The sequence below is a fragment of the Cryptomeria japonica genome, chromosome 10, assembly GCF_030272615.1.
Source record: "Cryptomeria japonica chromosome 10, Sugi_1.0, whole genome shotgun sequence".
Taxonomy (NCBI): domain Eukaryota; kingdom Viridiplantae; phylum Streptophyta; class Pinopsida; order Cupressales; family Cupressaceae; genus Cryptomeria; species Cryptomeria japonica.
In genome coordinates, this window is record NC_081414.1 from 483,587,914 (window position 1) to 483,605,968 (window position 18,055).

Here is an 18,055-nt window from a genome sequence, read left to right on the forward strand (position 1 = left end):
ATATCCATGGACTTCATTATGGGCTTGTCGAAAGCCCAAGGTAGATATTGTATTTATGTAGTTGTTGATCGGCTTACCAAATATGCCCACTTTTTCCCAATAGCAACTACATACACAACTACACAGGTGGCCGAATTGTTTTTTCGTGAGGTATTCAGATTACATGGTCTACCTCGAAGTATTGTCAGTGACAGAGATAGCCACTTTATGAGCCACTTCTGGCAGGAGCTATTCAGGTTATGTGGAACCGAACTCACTCCGAGTACTAGTTACCACCTGCAAACAGACGGGCAATCAGAGATAGTAAACAAATGGGTGGAAGGATACCTCAGAAATTACATTGCGGGGCAGCAAAAAGCTTGGGTAAAGTGGATTTACCTATGTGAGTATTGTTATAACACCACTTTCCACATGTCGATACAGATGACACCTTACTTAGCATTGTATGGATACGAGGCACCTAGTTTTCTAGATTTACTACTAAGTGACAGTAGAGTGCCTAGTGTTGGTGATTTGTTGCAAGAGAGTCAAGACATCATGAGGGCTCTCAAGGAGAATATTGCGAAAGCACAGAACCGGCAAAAGCAATATGCTAATCAGAAGAGGACTGAGAGATCATTCAAGGTTGGAGATATGGTGTATTTGATGCTGCAGCCCTATCGTCAGTCCACTCTCAGGAAGAGTGGTGCAAAAAAGCTTAAGCCATGCTACTATGGTCCCTTCAGAATTATCAGAAGAGTAGGTGAGGTGGCTTATGAGCTTGAGCTACAAGCGGATAGCAGAGTACATAATGTTTTTTATGTATCGTGCCTCAAGAAGGCGTTGGGCCATCGAGTTGTTCCTTCTGTAGTATTGCCACCCCTGGATGATGAGGGGAAATTGATTATGATACCTGAGGCTATATTGAATGTCAAGGAGAGACAGTTGCGAAGGCGGGTTATCAAAGAATACATGATTAAGTGGAAGGATTTGCCAGTAGAGGATGCTACTTGGGAGAGTGAAGAAATTTTACAGCATCCAGAGTTGAGATTGCTTGGGGACAAGCAATTTCAAGGAGGGCGGACCGTGATGCCCCCTTCTTGTTGACATCAGATATTCAGTGGGATTAGCCTATCATTCTGACCCTCGTAGGCTAACGAGGATGGTTAGAGGGTCTCCTGAGGATTGTATCATCTCCAGTGTTTAGAATGCTTCGGTTTGGTCTTCGTTTGGCATCATTTGGACATCATTTGCTCTACTTACTATTTATAGTAAGCCTTGGGGTGTTAGAGAAGGACCCTTTCTATTTTTAGCAGGGGTGAATGGTCACATGGAGAAAAGCAGGGTGGACTCCCATTTCCGACGGCACAGAGAAATGTTGTATTTTGGGAGAAATTAATGATTATATGGCCAAATTAATAATAAAGCATTAATAAGGTGAATATAAAGTTATAACTTAACCTTATAACTTGAGGGTCTAGGCATCATGAGAAGAGGGCCAGATTATTAATTAATTATGTGCACACAAGCCAAGGTTTTTATTTCATTAATGATGCCAATGTTAGATTATAACATTTAATGTTATTAAAGGTGCCTTTTGGGAAAGTTCAAACTTCTTCTTAAGAACATATGAGCTTGTAATGAGAAGTTCGATTTATTATTGTTTTGCATCTCTTTTTCATGACTTGTGGAGAGCAGAGACCAAGGGTTTCAATTTTCATCAGCCATTGGAGAATGGGAAAATCTTCAGTATTGCAGCCATCTGAATTGGTGAAATATCCAGTGAATTTGGCAACCAGGGGAGCTTCATACAGGGGTTTCATTTGTGCAAATTGGTGAGAAAATACAAGGGTTTTTTCAGTTGTATGAAGAAGCTACATCTGCAGATTGAGGATAGAATTAGAACAGCTATCTTACCCACTGTTGGCATTAATTTCCTAGGCTGTACGAACTGTAACAGCCACTAATAATTTGCAGCAGAGGTGGTGCCAAGGCCAAGGAGGGATTTTGGTTAAGTGCTCAATAAATCCCAGAAAAATTAAAGTGAAGGAGCTACACCAAGGAGATGGCATTGACATCAAAATTGAAGGTTATCACTGCATATTGAAAGAGATTCAATCCATCCAGCAGTTGCTTTTTGCCAGAAGTTCATCAAGTTGAAATCAGACCTTCAATCCGGGTATGCATGTGAATGTAGGAATTTCAGAATAAAGATAATTAACGATTCAACTCTTACTATCGTGCTGTCTATTTAGTTTTTAAATTTTCAGAATTTCCTATATTGCTGTATGCATTTGCTTTTTATATAAAAACCCAAAAAAAAATTGAAAAATCAGAAAACAAAAACAAAAAATTACACTAGCATTCAACAATCACAAATTACCGGCATAGAGGACAAAAGGGGGTCTTTACAAGAGTCACTTTTTGCTTATTCAGCAGTGTACTTACAGCAGGCACAGCTACTTCCACTTATTCAATTGGGTGTGCAATTACATTAAAGTGCAAGATAAAGCCACTAGTAGTACTACCATCTAGGGCATTACAAGATAATATGAAATGCATTACAAATCATCATATTAGAGAATATAAACATGCTGATGTATGCTGATATAAAGTCAGATCACAAAGCTTGACTACTACAACATTCAAATTGAAGCCATAAAATCATAGGTTAACAATGTATTCAAGCACCAACATAAAGATATACCTCTAGTTGATGAAGCAAAGGCTGACGGAGAGTCTAATAGCACTTTATTCTGCTGATAAACTGATAAGTCAGAACTAAAATCCTCTATTATACACTCAAAACACTAAATAGGAGCATACCAACCATAATTCACAAACTCTACGAGTACTAGCCAAGTTGCTGAGTACTCATTTTTTTACTGTGTAAATTTTTAGAAGTTTAACTCACAAGTTTGGAGGGGCGATTATTTGGCAAAAACTTGCCAAAATGAAGTGAGTCCCTTGGGAAAAATCGTGACACGAGAAAAATGCATTGAAGCAGTAAAAAAATGGGTAAAAATGCTGATGCAGGTGAAATGCGAATTAAAAGGCATTTTTCACACTTTTTCTGTTATAAAACCATGACCAAAATTTGCCAAAAATGTTATTCATTAGTTTACTTTAATTTTTCATTTGGACTTTTTTTTATATACCAGCTAGATTTTCTCTTTGGAGATGTCAATTTTATAATTTTATTTTATTAACATAAAATTTCACCTCAAGGACTATGCCCCCAAATCCTTGTTGAAGAAGGTTGCATCTGTCAACCCACACCCCATATCATTGAGGTTAGTGACCGAAACTGCACTGCAAATTATTTTTGTCACAATTCCAACATGCTACTTTGTGCTACTTTCTTCCTTGTGAAAGTTGGCCTTGCTCTGCCCTATTCTGTTTGGTGTTGTCTTTTTAAAAATTTGTTAGCCCTTGAATGTAGAAATGTTCATAGCCAGTCAACCCTTCACAACAGATTGAACAATTAAATTATGTCAATTGTCCCTTCAATAGGCCATTGTAGTCAACAATTTTTAATTTGACAGCAACAATTTAAATTTATTATATCAGCACTTACCCAACATTCATGATAATCGGCGATCACACAACAATTTCATCTTTGGTTTTCCTCTCCTTCAGCAATTATTTAAGCATACCCTCTTCAAGGGCTCACTTGCTCTAATACCATCAAAAAAACAAATGGACAGATTTTGAGTGAAATAGATGGCACAAACTCTAATATGTGCATGCTTATATTTAATAAACTATTTAATCATTGTTGGATAAACAAAATTGACTTCACATACCAACACAACTTCAAATTGTTATATTTTTTAATCACTACTTTTTGTTGTTATCAATAGTGTAGGTTTACATATAATCATAATGGCATTTAGCTCTGCATCTGGTTCGGATTCAATGAGTGCAAGGCAGCTCATTGGAAGGAGATCCCTCGAGAGCCATAACCCCAATTAGAAACATGGCATAATAGGACCAGTACAAGGGTCCATCAGTTGTACCTAGTCCAAGAAGAAGCTTAGTAGAGGCATCAATCGACTCAAATACCATCTTGCAAGCATTCCTTGTCATGCTACCAAGCCATGTGAAGCAGCCTCTAAGAGGTAAAATGAAAGATGATGGCCCTTCTCGTCACACTAGATAAAAAGAAATTGGAGAGGGCAAAGGCACAAGCAACTATACAAGAAGCCAATGCTCCTAATTTTTCAAGAGAATCTGATATGTATATGCAAGGCATTGTGAGCTCTAGTCACAGCCAACATATACATGGCCCATCCTCCTCATCCAGTTCGAGCAAAATTCAGTTTCAAGGGTTTTTTTTGGTGCCTAGAAATGCACCAGGAGCACGACCTTCATTGGAAGCTACTGGGTGGTACAAGGAGGTGCACAAAGAAATTGTAATCTCCTCTTCTCAAGCATAATCAGTTTGAGGACAATTAGCCTATTTTCCAAGTTTTCTTGTAGGCTAATTGGTGTGCAAGGGAGAACTCCAACTTTCTTGGAGAGCACAAGATTGATCAAATGTAATGACCACCCCTTTTTATTTTTAACTGAAATAAACTGCAATGTCCTTATCACTTTTTGATCACTCAATTCCCAAGATGGCCAAGGTAAAAGCATAAAATGTATAGGACCACACCATCTATCTATAATGCAGCAACTTGAAAGAAACACACTTGGCAGCAATGTCAGCCAAAGCTTCACTTCTTCAATGGAGTGTGTTATGCAAGAACTGAAAGGAAAACACTTCAAACTTATTTCAGCAGAGTGTGCAACACAATGAGCACATACACTTTTCTCTTATTCAACGGAGTGTGCAATTACATAACACAATCACTTCCACTTATTCAGTGGTGAGTGCAATTACAACAGCCATAGCTACTTCCACTTATTCAGTGGTGAGTGCAACTGCAATCACAACAGTCACAGCCACTTCCACTACTTATTCAATGGTGAGTGCAATCACAACAGTTACAGCCACTTCCACTTATTCAGTGGTGAGCGTGATTATAACAAGATGCCAAATTCAGACCATTGGCGGTACTACCATCCAAAGTATTACAAGGTTAGATCAAATGTGCTACAAACATAATATAGAAAATTGACTATTGTATGTGCTGATATAAAGTGCTGATATACTTAAATGTTTATTTCATGTATGGCCTGTGAATATGGTGTGGCCCCTTAAAGAAAGTGAACCCCTTCATCACTTCATACACCCCATTCACTAGTTAGTACAGTCGACACACACAATAGTATGGCTTGCTAAAACTTTACACTTCACTCCCTGCAGCTTAGGCGGCAAGAACAAATCTGTATGACTAGGGAACAAAGATTATTTGCAGCAACACTTCAAACAAGATCTGAAAACTCTAGTTAGTATGGCCCACAAAGTACAACTGACATAGAGGATAGTATGGCCAGCCCAGCAACTGGATCACCTCTAAATTTTGTTAAAAAGGAAACTCACTAAAAATAACATCAAACACACTTTGCAAATCAACTCATCAAAACACATCAAATGTACCCACTATCAACAACAAGATTGGAAACTTCACTTGCAGGCACAGTTGTGGCTCTTGTATGAAACCACCAAGACCAGCTAAGAGGGGTTTAATCCCCAAAACAAGTATTTTCAAGAGGGTTGTCATTCTCAAGAAAACCAGAGATGAACATAGGTTCTCAAAATTGCAAAAGAAAAAAATCATATCAAGTCTAACCTCAACAGTGAGCTCTCAAACTCCGTTTATAACATTCTAGAGTGAAAATAATAATCCCCATTTTTCCTTCACAAAGACTTTTTCAAATCAAAAAATTCATTATGTGCAAAAGACTCCCTTGTGCCTAGGCACCCCCGAGTAGGTACAACTTAAAAACAGTTTTAAATAAGTAACTATATTTAGTTGCCTTTTTAATATTTCCTCCTAAAGACAACTTAAGTTATACTTATTTAATAATTTAATAAATCGCCGCAGTTGTAGAAAAGCATCAAAATTAGACAAATATGAAATTCTGATCATATCATTATGCCACTAAGTATTAGAATTTAGGACGATGAACTGAAGCAACTTAGCAATTGTCTAAAAATAGCATGCTTCTCCAAAAAGTTTGGAGAGCTCCCAAATGGACAGTATAACATTCTAAAAACATCCTGAGGCTTACCAAGACCACTTGAACTCACTACCATGATCAAAACCATTGCTTGATCAATCCTGTGCCCTCCAAGAAAGTTGAAGTTCTCCTTTACCCATCAATTAGCCTACAAAAAGACTCGGAAAATATGCTAATTGTCCTCAAACAAATTATGCTTGAGAAGGGGGCATCACATAAAATAATCCCAAAAATGTACCAGTTTAAAGCAGCACTATCCCTATCTGTAGAAAATAGGAAACAAAACTCTCTTAAAGAAAATTAAGTCTAAAAAAATTAAGAAAAATAAAAACCTAATTATAAGCTCAAATTTGTTTCCTCTAGGAAAATAGAAAGTTTTGTCACTTAAGTCATTTTAAAAAAAATAAAATGAATTTGACTTGTTAACTTTGTCAAATCTTCTAGAGTATTTGAAATATGGGAAACTTTTTCTGGAGTTTATGTAAATTGTTGAAACCTATCTACAGAGATGAATTTGATGATTGTCTCTAAGAAAACAACTTTCTAAAAAAGAAACTTTCTACAAATGGAAAGTTGAATTTTTGAGATCCCCTCACCATTCCTTGTGCTAAAGATAGAATTGTTCTAAAAACAAAACAGATTTTCTACAAATACTAAAACCCTACAGAAAGATGATAAGATCAATCCCAAGACTCAAATTTGGATTTTCTTGCACGTGGAGAAGTTCTGTCATGGCAAAGCCGACCAAAAAGTGTGCTTCATACTCGTTCTTTTAACTCTTGATGGAGATCACTTAGCTTACTACCCCTTTTTGATCATGGGCAGAACTTTTGAGTGGCTTTGCCACTCCAAAATGGTGCTAATCACTTAAGTCTTCCCTTATTCTTTTGAAGTGAAGATTTCAAGTCACTTTTCCATCTATTTGGAAGTTTGTTGGGAACTTTCCAATGGCTTTGCTACTCCAAAATGGTGCCCAAGTTCCCTCTAACACAGGAAATACTGAGGGGGGCGGAGCGGGAGCGGTGGGGGGGTTAATCAGTATTTCAGTTTTTTAAACATTCAAATACATGAAACCACGCAAAACTTAAAGAGAATAACAATCAAGATGAAGACACAAGATTTCTCGTGGAAAACCCCTTCGGGTAAAAAACCACAGCACACAAAAAGATTTTATTAACTGAACTTGGGAACCAACCCAAAATACAAAAGTGAGCACCAACTCACTGAAAGCACCAACTCTTCTTAAAATCACAAACAGCACTGATGAAGCACCTACTCCACAAAAAAGAGGCACCAACCTCAAAGTTTCTGCAATTAAATGTTCCTCTTCTTCAATTGTAACACTCTCTATTGCTTAGCTTCAAAGAGCTAAATTTCAGCCAACCTGAGAACTTTGAAATGATATATTTTTCTTCATTTGCACACCCAATCTCATATATCACTCCTCTCAATTTTTTTTTTAAAAAAACTATGAACTTATTTGAATATACTATCCTCCCAGAAAGAGCTTGGCTGCAGTATCTCTGAATACCCTGCCTATATTACCCTCCACATTAATGCACACACCAAAAATACTATACAAATTCAAGTCACATGCAAAAATACTATACAAATTCATGTCACACTAATTCTGCAATTCAAACATTAGAATTTTTTAAAAAATCCGATCTATATGTAATCGCAGCCCCTTTTTAACTCTCATCCATATGCATGTCACAGCCTTCACTCTTGGAATAAATCATCCCACCCACGATATCCTGCCCAGAAAGCGGCACCAATGGAGTCACACAATTATAATTAGCAAGAAAAAGGACTCCTATCACCAACACCCACAATATGTAATGGAGGTCGTGCTCATTATTCTCCTACGGCAATACAATCTTACATGTTCAAAACAGAGAAGCTATATACTGAAAATTCTAATCAAGTCTTTAACTCAAAATGTTACAGACAGCAACGCATATCTTTTTCAACCAAAAAACGGACCCCACAATCCCATAAAGTCTTCTGAAAAAAAACGTTTTTCTTATTAACACTCCATCTTAAAAATATCTGCTACCATAAACAATTACAGCGGTTACTGTTTGTCCAAACTCCTATAGCAATATCGTGCTGTCCCTTTTTTAAAATTCTAACACACTACCAACACAGTCAACACTGAATACCATCACTTGCCAAAAAAAAATTGATACACCCACTCTTCCCATAAACTCACAGCTGCCAGTGTAGTTATACCACACACTACTTTTATCTGCCTTAGGAAAGAATGGCGGCATACCACCACATACCAATCGCATGCTTAATAATTATCTTCTCCACATACACCATCCTTATTAAAAACTTCTTCGCCACAGATTCATTGAATATTCAACCGATGACATGGCAAGTGACATGGCAGAGAAGCAACAAGTAGGCAGCTGACGTAGACAAGCAACCAGCTTAAGCTGACACCCAACCAGCTTAGTCACACACACAAGTTGCTCAACCAGAAAGGCAGGTAGTTGAAACACACAGACAAGCACCTCAAGTAGACACCCAAGCAGCTCAAGTAGCTCAAGCAAGTAGGCAAGTAGCTCAAGCACCCAACCAGGTAGCTCAACTGAACAACTGATGAAAATCTAATGAATAATCAGCAACTTGACAAGCACTCATACAACCTTGATCATCAACATTTGACATCAATGACAAAATATCCCACACATTTCACTAATCAATTTACTATGTAATCAAGACCTTGGCAAAGATCTTATATGGCTTAACTACCAACAAAATGGACCTTCAGATCTTTTAAACTTCTTATGTGCTAGGCAGTAATCACTTGACACTCCACCACCTTTCACTGCCTTTAATGTTGATCTTACATGGCTTTGCTAATGAATTTGCACCAACCATTAACAATTGCCAACACCCTAATCCTTGGCAGAGTTTCCTTAACACTACGCCATTTTTCTCTCATGTTTTGGCAGATAAATGACTGGTCATTGCTAGCTGAAAGTATGCTTGGGAAAAGATAACACTTTGCCATTTTTCAATAACACTTTGCCATTTTTCGATAACACACTGCCATTTTTCTCTCATGTTTTGGCAGATAAATGACTGGTCATTGCTAGCTGAAAGTATGCTTGGGAAAAGATTATAGTTTTAGCCCCTCAAATGTGCACATGGCTGATTTCAATTCCCTTTGTGCTTGCATTTGCTGTAGATGAATCCTTTCTGCTGTTTAAATGCTGAACCTGCTCTATCATGAAATGCATATCCTGCTCCTTTATTGTTTTGCTGATCTGTTATGAACTAAATGTGAAAAACAAGTGACCTGACCTTATATAAATATCATTTTTACCTAAAAATTAAATCCAGTTGATCCTGTTTCTGCTGCAACAGTAGGCCAGCCCTAAAAACAACAAAAACACTTATTTGCTCTTTATTAGCTTGCAGCAATCACCAGTACCATGCAAAAAGCATTTGTTGAAAGAATCAAAAGACAAGATAATCCTTGCAAATTGATTGGGAAGATAAAAATTGACTTGGACCTAATGTGAACTTGAGGATTAACTGATAACTAACAAGAAAGAGGCCTGAAAGCAAAGTTTCATAGGGGTGGCGACACAGTCCCATAAAAAATTGCATCCAACAAATGCAGAAGTAACCTGCCTCTGGCAGGAAAGAATGAGCATCCAAAAATAATAACCTTGTCTGTCCTAAAGGAAATTTCAAAAATTACTATTCAAAAATATGAATGTGCAATATAACCAAATCAGTATCACCAATACAATATGTTTCTCAAGGATTCTAGATTTTCTAATGACCCTATCTCCTACAATAATCAAAATAGAAATACAGAAATAGTAAATACCTTCTTTGCTGTCTGCTCTATTCCTATCCTAAACCAACAGACTTTAAATACAACTTCTTGTATCAAAAATTAAAAGATCACAACCAATTAAGATACAAAACTGTAACAAAAAATAAATATTTCGTTTTCGAATACTCTACACTATTCTAAATTCCTTTCTTCCCCTACTTCCAAATCTAAGAAGGGTGATTGCAAAATTCAAGAAGACATAGGTTTATTAAGCATTCACAAATTTTCAGCCCCTTCCTTTTCTAGATGTCACAAGTCTAACAATAACTCTACTCGTTGTAAGTTGCTCATAGCCACAAAGACCACCACCAATTTTAGGGCATCACTCTTTCAAAAGCACCTTAGCAAATTCTATCTCACCAATTAAGAATGTCAGATCTCCCCATGATCTTTTGCATGGATCTATACTCATCTCTAGGTGCCCAAATCTACAACTTTGCCAAATAAATGTTGCCAATTGTGAGGCTATGGTCCATCTTAGTCTCTTGAAGAAGAAGAATTGATGGACACTCAACTTCGATAAGCCATTTGAGCAAACGGTGCTTGTCCGGGCCATTGAGGCCTCAGACATTCCAACGTAGGATCTTCATGACCTACTGGACTGTAATTTCGTCAAACAATTGGCTGTCAATCATTTAAGGACTGATTTTTTTTGTTTAGCTGATACCTGGTGCGTTTTATTGTTTGTTTTTCATTCATATCATTGCCAATAATGCATAGACTAACATGAATGCACATATTACAACATTTGCATCAAACTGAAAATTTCTTTGAACTGTTAAATGCTGTAAAAAATTCCCAGATTTATTATTTTAATCACACTACAAGACATCCATAAACTTGGGGAATTTTGAGATATTACAAGACTTAACAAGAATGAGCCTAGAAGTATGGAACCTGGTAAGAAGCGTTACTCCCAAATGGGCAGACTAGTTCATACAATCTTCTTATAGACAATCTGTATCGACTGCCTGTAGCCACGTACTACTTTCAGCTTCTCCGTTTGGTAGTATTCATCCCTTGTGACCTGATAGAAGACTGTGGCTGCTAATAATGGGTACACAACTAGCTGTTCGCATACAACAGGGATAATTATTCCCAGCAATGTGTCAAAGTCGTACCAAGAAAGAACACGCCCAGTTCTGTCCACTAAACCCAGCGCACAGCATATTCCAAGTTGCCACAACTTTATACAAACTTAGCGGCCAGGAGACGTTCAGCGTTTTCCCTGTGTTTGAAGAACCACGGCTAAACACATGGTTCCAACTTCAAAATCTGGTAATTTCACCCAAGTCGTCGCAACTGCAAAACTGCCCTCCTACGCTGTCAAGGTATTTTTCAATATTGCATGAGCCAAGTCGTGCAATCTGCAGGTCCTTCCCCTTATGCTGAGCAAAGCTAATTTTAAAATGAACTACTATGAGCTCTGCCGCACCTCATTCCACTTGAGGCTGCTAACCAACTCTAGACAATGAAAAATTAGCAATGTACCTGAATATTTCCAGCCGTACTCTTCCCCAACTGATATAGCTTCTTCAAACAATTTGGATTTTTGAAAAAACCTTCCAGGCCTGATCTTTCACAGGTGGAAAGTGTTGTTCAAATGTCTTGAACAAATTCCAGCACAAATGCCAAAGACTCGATTCCTCAAGCACTATTTGCAAAATTTTCAGTTAGTTCTTTTTAGCACGCATCCTAAAGCACTATCAATGTGGGATAAATGAAAAATAGAATAAAACAAGAGAGGCATAGCCTCAAGTTTCTGCCCAAAGTGTAAAGAGATAGAGGGGAAGAGGAGGAGGGAGAGAAATAGATAAAGGGATAGAGAAAGGTAGAGATAGATAAGTATATAGGGAGAGGGAGAGATAGAGGAAGAGATAGATATAGAGGGAGAGGGGGAGGGGACAAATTAAAAAATGCATATAACTACAATGAAATTATGATTATGTTAACTACTTAAGACTCGAGACTTGATACAATATAATACAAGACAATAGGTGTCAAAGTGACCTAGTGGAAGAACTAGGTTGTTGATGTAAAATCCATTATGACATACAAAATTTTATTTTTGAACTCTTTAGTGCTCTTTGAGATAGATAAGTTGTCTTAAAATGATGGATGGGTAGGACTCTTTTCTTTATTAAGAAATCCTAGAGTGATGTCTATTTTTAAATGTCTTAGGCTTACAATATTAAAGTTTTGATGGAAGAGTTAGTGAGTTATAGTTAATTAGAAGAGAATCAAATTGGACCTATTAGTAAATTAAAATTTTGTAAAAGTTAATCAGTTAATCACATATGACTTAAAATTGAGTTAAGACTAACTCCCAGCCTTATTCTAGTAAAGGCCTTGATATGCTAGAATATAAAAATTGTTTGAAGGAGGTTTATATTTTTTAATGTCAAAATGAAAATGTGAGGTTAAGAGAACCAAATCAATAAAAAATATAAACCAAGCCAACACATCTAAACATATCTAAGATAATAAAAAAATTGGAAAAAATTATTAAATCAAATAGTAGCAAAAATAATAATAATAATTAATTAAAAATAAAATTTAAATACAATGAATATTAATCGATTAAAATTCATTTATAAACTAAATAGCAAGATAGAAATTGACCCAAAAAATTGTATAGATTCTTTATTGCCTCATTCTTGTTAAAACGGATGAAATGTGGGATAAAGGAACTAAAGGATAGTGCATATGTGACAAAAAAAAATATTAAGGCTATACATGTTAATTACAATTTAATATTTTGTTAAAACAATATTACTATTGGTCTCACACATCTCTCTCTCTCTCTCTCTCTCTCTCTCTCTCTCTCTCTCCATATATATTTATCTACTCCTATCTCCTTATTTTCTATCTCTCCCCCACTCTCTTATCTCTTTCACTATCCCCTCTTTCTCTTTATATCACCCTCTATCTATATCTATCCATCTCTCCCCTTCTTCTCTAACTCTCTCTACCTATGTTTATCCCTCTCTACCCCTCCTCTCTCTCCCTCCTCTACTTGTCTCCCTTTTTCTCCCTCCCTCTCTCTATCTCTGCCTCTCTATTTCTCCCCATATCTCCCTCCCCTTCTCTTCCCATATATCTCTGTCTATCTCCTTCTCCCATATATATCTCTCTCCCTCTCTCTATCTCCCCCTATTTCTTTGTCCCTCCCTCCCTTTATTTTTTAATCTCTACTTCTCTTTATTTGTTTGTTTCTTTGTCTCCTCCTTTCTCTCCCTCTCCCTCTCCCTCTCCCCCTCAACTTTTCTCTATATCTCCCTATATCTCTACATCTCTACCACTTTATCTCACCATCTATATCTCTCTATAATGTCTCCCTCCTCTTTATCTCCCTATCTCTTTCTCTTTATCTCTCCGTCTCACTCTCTCTATCTCAATATCTCTCTCTATCTCCCTATCAATTTTTTTCCCTTTTCTTATCTCACTCTATCTTCATCTCTACTTCTATAATCCGCTCTCCCCATCTATATCCAAACATATTTATCTCACTCTGTCCATCCAAGTATCTCCCTTTATCTCTTCGTAGACCTCTATAATTATATTTTATCGTCTCTCTATCTATATCTCCCCATATTTTCTCTTCCACCTCTCTCTCTCTCTCTACCCCTATCTATACCACTTTCTATCTTTGCATTTATATATATTCCTCTAATTCTCTCTCCCTATCCATATATTTATTTCTTCTATCTCTATCTATCTATCTCTCCTCTCCCTCTTTATCTCTTCCTCTTCTCCTATCCCTCTCCCTCTCTAGCATCTCGTTTATCTCTATCTCCTTACCCTCCTCTCTCTCATATTCTTCATTGATCTATTCTCCAACTCCATCTCCAGCATCATGTTTATCTCTATCTCCTTACCCTCCTCTCTCTCCTATTCTTCACTGATCTATATTATTCTCATTCTCTCTCCTATAGTTTAAATATGAAAAATCAAATTCAACATAATAATATAGTTTAAATAGAACTTGAGAATATATATCCATATGTTCTAGATAACATCTTTAAAAATATCTAAGAGATTTCGAATTGAAAAGAAAATAAAATAAAATTATTATTAGGGAAATTAATTTTGAAGTATATAATAATTATATTCTTGATTCAAAGAAATTATTTTAATCATGTTTTTGAAACCTAAAAGTGGATGCATTATTTACTTGAATCTATAACTCCCTATTACTTCTCCATTGAGACCTTTGTTCCATAGAAAATGTCATTTTCTAAATGGCCTACTAATTTATCTCATGTATTGCACAAATGTATGAAAAAAATTATTATCTTTTCCCTAATTGACCATGAAAACCTTTTCAGCGTACCCATTGCACACCAAGGTGCAATTGCTAGTTTTTAATTTGATGCGAACACAGAGAACATTGAAACTTTAGCCAAATTCAACACTCTTCCTTTCGGAAAATTTCAGTTACTCAAAAATAAGCAACAAAAAAATAACAAAATAGTGTCAAAGAAAGGAGAAACACAGTACAAAATCCAAGAGACGGTTCACCTTCTTCAAATTTTCCAAATGCCTATAACTTAAAATCTTCTTATGCCCCTAAAATTGCAACAATTTTACTAGTCTGAAATAGAACAATTTTCAATTCAACGACACATCTAAAGAAGCCGCTAATCCGTATAAAAAACATAAATTTAGAAAATCATCAAAATAGGGATAAAATATTTAAAGCCTAAATCCACTAGAACCTAAATTCAAGTAACTCCAGTTAAGAAGGCTCAAAAAAAAACTAAATTCATCACATTACACTCATAAAACCACTCACATTCAATGCAGCTCATGTTGCATGGCAAATCACCAATATTTCACAGAACCAAGAAAATGCATTATGAGAGAACCCTCTAAATTTTTTTCTTTAAGGAAAAAGATATGGGAAAGCTTTCATAAAATCTTATGAAGAAAACAAGAAAATACATTACCACACAAATTTTGTAAACCTTTTTCTCTGGTTTTTCATAAAAAAGATATGTTTCTCACAAAAAACAAATTACTCTTTACAGAAAGAAAATCTTGTAAAAGCTTTCATAAAAATAAAATCATCTGATTTACCCAGTTACCTGAATCCCTACAAATTGTAGAGGTGTGAAGATATACGAGTACCATGGGGAGCTTTTTAAGCTAGACAACAGAGCATCATTGCACGAGCTTCCATAATACCCACTACTTTGTATTTATTTATTATTCTTATAGAAAAGAAAAAACAGTTTCATTTTAAAAAAACAAAAGGATTTACTAGCCTAGCGGTACTCCACGATTTCACTTGTATTTGAAAAATAGAAACAAAAAAGATATATTAACAAGAGCTGTGAGGCAGCATGAGTCCCTGCCATTAGCTAAAAACTTGTAAACTATAGTTCTTTGCCAATACAGCTTGACTGTATTGGAACAAGCAGATGGTTTAACTTTCTACATATCCCTCTGTCTCAATAATTTGGAAAAATATTGTGAAATATTGTAACCTTTGTTATATTTTTCATTCTCTGCTTTATGTAGGCTTTCCTGGTGGAAAAACTGAATTCTAAACTCAGTTGCTTATAAAAAAGCATCGTGTCAATAATTTAAATGCAAAAGGCATGTCACAAAACACATAATAGAGCAAAGAAATACAATTGTTTAATAAAGTCATATGCATCACCCGAATGGGTTCACTTTAAATGAAAGACATTTTGCATCAAACCTAGCACTCACGGAGGATTTGTTAGATACCAGAGGATATGCAATCCTTAACAAAATAAATAAATAATTGAAGATGACTCGAACAACCTTTTTAAATATTAAAAGAAGTTTAACTATCAGTCAGAAGCAGAAACTTTGAGAATGGTGTGGAATTATATCTACAATGCACCCAAGCCCCATAAGTCCAGTGGATCTGATATCAAACTATATATATACTCTTTTCAGTCTCATTGCTTCCTTGAAAATACATCAACTTGGTAACAAAAGTTCATACTGAGTACCAATATGCAGGAAATATGAACCATGATAGATTTCTTTTATAGATTTCAATTCGTTAAAGTTTCACAAGGTTTGTCAATTTGTACTCCTATCATAATACGTAAAGTTAACCAGTTAGCTCTATCACACATCCTTTATGCCATATTTTGAAACCAAATAGTAGAGAATTGGGTTTATTACTTTATTTGATCATCATAAGCATTATACTGATATAAGGGACTTTTAAAAATTCAGAACGTGAAAAAAAAGTAAAAAACTAGAGCGAATATATTGCATCTAACTTTTAAAAAATAGTGCACACAATTCATCTAGATACAATTATATCTTAGCTCGGTTGAAGATAAATAATACCCATTTGACAGAGAGCAATGAACTGTAGAAATCATACACTCCAGATGAGCAAACAGAAAAAGAAACATAAGATCATTCTAAGTTAGACTACATTGCAGAAATTAAGTCTTTGAAGGTTAAAATATCATTAAAGACAGTAAATTGGCTAAATTTTTTAGCAATATCAGTGAACTATTTCCCACTCCTCTAGACTCAGCAATTGAAACATGCAACAGTCGTGAAAGAGGTATCGAAATTATTATGTGAAATATTTTTGTATTTGAAACAAATTTTCAAGTGTAGCAGTTCAGCTGGAAAAATTTAATGTTTACAAAAAATAAAACACTATATGTATGCGAGGGATTGTAAGCTATTCAATTGTTGCAGCATTGAGTTGTTGATTGTTGTCGGCTTCTATAATCAAATTTCTGCAAAATTAGACATTGAGAAGTATGAGTTGATTGTTGTCGGTTTCTATATTCAAATTCCAGCAAAATTAGACATTGAGAAGTATGAGTTCATCAGTAAGAAATAATGGATTTATAGCTAAAGCATGAAAAATATCATTTGCAGAAAATTTGTATTCATTTGTATTCTAATTCATTTGTATTCTAATTCATGTTTATATATAGTTTTATAATCTTCTATTTATTTGTAAAATTTTAGATTCTGATCTCCGTATAAAAGGTAAGTTGTTGATGAGTTTCAGAAATCAGTTCGAAATATCAGGAATTGTTGAAGAGCTTAAAATGATATTCTCATACTTATGGAATTTGAAGCAATGTTTAATATCATAAACATAAATTTTGTCCTGTTAAAGTTCGGGTCTGAAAATCAAATATATTTGACATAGCAATTTTGATATCCCTATTTTTATTTTATAACTTGCTGAAAAGCATATCTCTATAATTGTTTAAGAGTAAAAAAATCATTTTAATATTGTATATTAGAAAATAAAAGGCAAATTGCAACACTTCTGTTTCAATTTGAAATGTTTATAGCTTTGACCATTTAATTTGTCTATGCATTAAAATTCATATACATTATGAAATGCTTGAGTCTCAACGATTTTGAACACCATGATACTATCATCAAGTAATTTGTTTACAAAATCAGAGTCCTTTCCTTGCTCATCAATGAACTTCTCTACAGTTAAATGCAAAGATTGCCTAACAAGGATTTGAAGGATATAATGGTTTAGTTAAAATTTTGATGCATCTTACTGTTTTTCAAATAGCTTGACTTAGATATTGCTGAAAGTAAAATGATAGAATCAGAATGCTGTGTAGGAAACACAACATAAAACAGTTAAAACATACCTAGTTTAGAAAATATTGAAAAAAAATAACATCAAACTAAAGCAAATCAAAAGCCCTTTTTAAGAAAATTTGAAAAAAAAAAAAAAGATTTTACCTTTGACCAATTTCAAGTCTTTGCAGCAGCTGAGAACAAATCAAGGAAATAGCTTGAAAACCTTGAGCAAATTCTCTGGCAAACTGGAACACGGAAAAATTCTGGAACCAAGAAATGTATAGTAGGCAAGTTTTATCAATGTCACGAAAATTAAAACTGCAGCACTGCAGCTGGCATTTTGTCTTTTGATTTTTGCTCTTCATTCATTGTTGATTTTTTTTTATCAATTTTTTTCTTAAAACCCCCAGTCCTATAATATAATTTCAGAAACAATTGACAACTGATATTTGCTAGAACAATAATAACTGGTTGTAACCTGCCAAGAACCAGTTTTCAAAATTACTATAAAATGGCAAT

The 18,055-nt window shown here is 35.2% G+C and overlaps 1 protein-coding gene across 6 annotated transcripts in view; it reads right to left on the reverse strand.

The window, feature by feature from the left end:
- Window positions 1-18,055, reverse strand: part of LOC131039436 (uncharacterized) — a 107,881-nt gene that overhangs the window by 87,769 nt on the left and 2,057 nt on the right. For 2 of the 6 annotated variants that reach the window (XM_059213561.1, XM_059213562.1), the window contains exon 2: window positions 17,699-17,799. The exons of 1 other annotated variant lie outside the window; for it this stretch is intronic. The gene's annotated coding sequence lies outside the window, so the exon portion shown is untranslated. Of the gene's footprint in view, window positions 1-10,867; window positions 11,625-17,698; window positions 18,015-18,055 lie in introns of those variants that run through there. 3 more of the 6 variants (XM_057972209.2, XM_057972206.2, XM_057972213.2) reach the window with 3 other exon arrangements.